The sequence below is a fragment of the Papaver somniferum genome, unplaced genomic scaffold (genome assembly GCF_003573695.1).
Source record: "Papaver somniferum cultivar HN1 unplaced genomic scaffold, ASM357369v1 unplaced-scaffold_35, whole genome shotgun sequence".
Taxonomy (NCBI): Eukaryota; Viridiplantae; Streptophyta; class Magnoliopsida; order Ranunculales; family Papaveraceae; genus Papaver; species Papaver somniferum.
In genome coordinates, this window is record NW_020645971.1 from 970,885 (window position 1) to 975,256 (window position 4,372).

The window sequence follows — 4,372 nt, forward strand, 5'->3', positions numbered from 1 at the left end:
AACAACATCTGTAAGCACTAAGCTGCATCAATGTATATATGGATATGGACGACACCCTTATTATTCCCTTGACTAATACCGAAGGTTATTATTTATTGTTTTCTTCTTCTTTTTGTTTTGATGGGGTTTCATGATTTTTATTGTTCTTTTTTTTCCCTTCCCGTATTTCTGATTCTAAGGTTTACAGATTCTGCGGCTCTGTTAATTTACATTTTAATCGTTTTTAGGTTTTGAGAACTTCCGATTGTTTGCACCCAAAATTACTTTTAGGCATAAACACGTTGATTGGATGATGATTATGGGAGATTAGGATAAAATTAGATTAAAAATAAATTGAGGAAAACAAAGAAGACAAAGAATTTTACGTGGTTCGGCATTGTGCCTACATCCACGAATGAATCTCCCCAAGGAGAGTTATTTTATTGATTCAATTACAATGGTTTTCTTTGGTTGTGGAAAACAAAACCCCCATTCTCGGGTTAACCTCCCCTGTATTTATACAATTGCGCCCACTTGTATTGCAAGTAATCTGGATGTTCTAGAACCATCCTTTGAATCGTGGATACGGATCGACGAAAACAGAAAGGTAGAATGGGTTGCTGGGCATGAGCCAAAATTGATCTTGCTAATAAGGTCGTGCGTCAGGCAATATTGGCGCCCAAATATTATGGTACAAACATCGCCCCCTCTTAACCCATAATTTATTGTGGGATTAAGATATTCAGATATTTATCGAATTTTGTTGAAATGCTTTGCGACTCGCCCCAAACGTGCTCCACAGCTGTTGAAATATTACGCTGCTCCCTTCCAGAAATTTGGAAACAAGTTCCACGTATACACCTAATTTTCGCCCCCACTGGCATTTACCGAGTGAAGTGAATTAGTGTATAAAACGATGTTTTACTGATCATTAGCTTGGTGGAGACTTTGAGCTTCTGGTGTGGCGCCTACTGCATCTGGTATATAGCTTGTATGCTTGAGCTTAATGGGCCTCCAAGGATATATTTATCTTTTTCCACATCCTTCTTCCTTGTTCTGTCTCTCGGTCTTCCTTTTGCTTATCCATCCAAGTGTGACTACCAAAAGGAAATTGTCGGCCGGAGAAGATTTACAATTCATCTGAGATTATCATGGCTTCCTTGAATTAATCCTTCGCATACCCCTTTTACTGATTCATTTACCAATTCCATGACCCATTTGAGAAAAAGCCCCAATTGGTTTCAGCGTTGTAAGGAAAATCCCTATAACCAAAATTTTAGGCTTCTCTCGATTTCTCACTTGATTCTGCAGGAGGGCAACAAAAGTAAACTATTGGAGAAGACTGGGTCAACAGAACGGCACTGGCTTCTTTCAATTTAAAGCTTCACTGCAGCACCAGGTACGCAATCATCTTTGACCGATAATCTTTAAGCATTTATGCTAGCATCATAGTTTAACTCCCATGATAGAAGAAATGATTCTTGTGTGGGGTTCCATTTGATAGATTCTGTCTTTCTCATCTCATGCCTTTCACTGCTTAAAATTGACTTGTTTCCTTCACTTCACAAACGTACGTGTATTTTACTTGCAGGAATGAACCCTCCTCCATCTTCTGATACTGATGTTGACCTTGGGCATTTCAGATGATTTTATTCCGGAAAAAGCTTATTGCGTATCCCAAATGCTGGTTCCCTTACTGATAAGGAGGTTCGTATGATATTCAACCTTCCAGACTTCACTAAGATGAAAAATCCGACTGATCTTGTAGGTAAGGATGAGGTGGTAGCTAATATTTATCAGCTCGCGTGCGGACTCACAAATCACAATGCTGTAGATTATTTTACTTGCGCTTCTTAATGCATGGGAAATTCCAGTGCATCAAATCCGTCACTTTGTTTTGTATTGGAACGGGTGCTTTGTATCTCCTATAGAGGATTGGATCATCACTTCTACAAATTCCGAAGATGGAAAAAAGATCATGGCGACAATATTCCCTGCAATCCCAACTGGTGACGCCCTTATATTTATGTTCAAGTCTCTGCCAACAATCACACGTTTCATCCAATTAATCTTCGTTGCTTGGCAGATAATGTACTCACAGGTGGTCCCATAGTTGGTGACAGCAGTGACGACCGTATTGAGGAATTCTTCGATCTACCGAGGAGCTTGTTTGATGTGTCACTTTCTGATGAGTTTGTTGACTGGTGTTATGATAGAGATCTGAATGCAAATGAAATCTCAGCCCCAAATCATGCTGTTCCTCTTAATCAGAGACCAGGAGTTACTGCCGTAGAATCTGACTCTGAGTCTTACGACTGTTATTCTCCTAAAGCACCAGAAATGAATCCAATGGAGACTGATTACTGCCAAGGATCATCCTCTCCTTCTAGTTTGATTAGAATTCGCCGAAGACATTATAAGACATTCACGGCTGGCGATAATTCCTCGGATGCCCATGACTTTGGAGCTAGTAATGGTAGAACAAGGTTCAAGAGGCTTTGAAAAGGTGATCAGCCCCCTCCCTTTACATTTAATGGTCGTGGTCGACGTCTGAAAATTTCTCTGGTGAATAAAGCTTTACAGTCTGTAGTAGTCCCTTTTGAGAAGCGAGCTTGTGTGGTTCAAAAGGTGGATTTGCCCTGTGTTTGACGGAAATAGAGAGAGCAAGTATTCTGGTTCTGGCGATGAGGTTCTTGGAATGAACACTGAAAGTTCTGACGATATTTCTTCCGTTGTCCTAGTCCTTTTATCGACTTAGGTGATGCTGAAGTTCCTTCGGGAAGAGAAGCCGTAAGAGGAAATGATTTCTCCAACACGCTATTTGCTGACAGTAACTCATATACCAAAGACAATGCGACAACTGCCCATGACGATGTTTTATCACCAGGTTCATCTATACATATCTCATGATCTCTATGCTTGATTAGTCTAAATTTGATGATTGAATTCTCACTCTTGTATGCTTCATGTCGCAGAGAACCTACTCGTGATAATGGAGAAAAAGTTATCCAACCATCCTTGCCACCTGAACCTTTGTCTGCCTTCGATGTATTTTACGTTGGAATGATGGGAAGTGGCTCGACTAACCCTTGTCCGGAGAATGAAAATGTTAGAATATACCGACCCACTTCGATCCCGCAATCTGACACTGGCATTAGTCGACCTGCCGTTGCCTCTCCATCTCCAGTCCAGCCGATAAACGAGCCTGACTACAGCATTTTGCTTAAAACCATGACAGAACATTACAACCAGGTAAGTGAATCGATCAATCCACTATTCGTGCCCTTGGTTAAAGCTAGTTTAATGCTTTAGCTTGATACCGAACTCCAGTGGAAGAGGTTCCAGTGAATGGGCATTTGGCTGGAAGTTTTCATCAGCTTAATTAGTAGATATCCAAATGCTTATTTTGCTTCCCTCGAATGGCGGCTCATTTCTTGTATATGTCGAGTAGCTAAGAGGATAAGAGGCATACTTTTATTTACTCTTACCCCTTTAGTTTCTGAAATCCGCGACTCAACTAAATGATGCGCACAAACAACGTGCTTTGGAAGGTGGTGCTGATGCCGGTATGAAACGGGAAGTCACACGTTTGGAGAGCGAAAATACTGAGTTGTCTGCCGCTATAAGGGTGCTCACCGAAGAGTTGGCTGGAGCGCACCAGGAATTAGCTAACTCCAAATCTCGTGAGTTGCAGATGCAACTATCCTTGGACGAAATTAGTGATGTGCTTCCGGATTATCGGGGGTTCTGACTTGCTTCCCGACAGTAAAACTCGGTAGGGGCTGTATGACCTTTGCTTATTCCACCATTTGCAGCAATTTTCTTCATCGTCAGGCTGCATCTTTTTGAACTCAACAGTAGGGTTCCGGCCGGGGAATCTCAGTGTTTTGGTGTGAACACTCTTTTGTATATTAGCTGAAGATAAGTTAACAGAGTATGTGTTCTCTCTTTTTTGTGTAAGAACATTCTAAGCTGACGTTGAAATAGCTTGGATGTCTTATTCTTCTTCTTCAGTACTTGCCCCAATTACCATGAAAAACCTTTTGTGGTGGAATGAATTAACAAAGCAGAAAATGCTCTATACGTAATCAATGTGCATTGATATACTCTGACATGCAAAAAGTAAGTTATTATCTGTAGTAGTGTAGCCGCCCCCACTAGCATATACTAATACAACGAAGCAACTGAAGTACTCGTCTATGCTAGTAAAAAATTTCATGTGTTGTCGACGTCACCGTAGTATGATAAATTCTCTTAAACAACAATAATTAACGATCATGTCGCATAAATGATTAGCTCGACTGCATCACGAGGGTATAATAAGTTTAGTGTCCTATATATAGTCAGCAACCCCTCTGAATTCCGAAATGGAGAAATAAAGTTGCCGGAGGAT

General features: G+C 40.8%; 1 long non-coding RNA gene across 3 annotated transcripts; it reads left to right on the top strand.

Annotated features, from left to right (window-relative positions):
• Window positions 1–1,024: 1,024 nt before the first annotated feature.
• Window positions 1,025–4,067, top strand: LOC113342298. 3 transcript variants are annotated; one of them, XR_003356584.1, is made up of 4 exons: window positions 1,025–1,378; window positions 1,571–2,866; window positions 2,955–3,231; window positions 3,310–4,067. It is a non-coding gene; the product is annotated as an uncharacterized LOC113342298 (long non-coding RNA). The 3 variants fall into 3 exon arrangements; XR_003356583.1 differs by having other exon boundaries at window positions 1,571–1,988; window positions 2,066–2,866; window positions 2,955–4,067; XR_003356582.1 differs by having other exon boundaries at window positions 2,955–4,067.
• The last annotated feature ends 305 nt before the right edge of the window (window positions 4,068–4,372 follow it).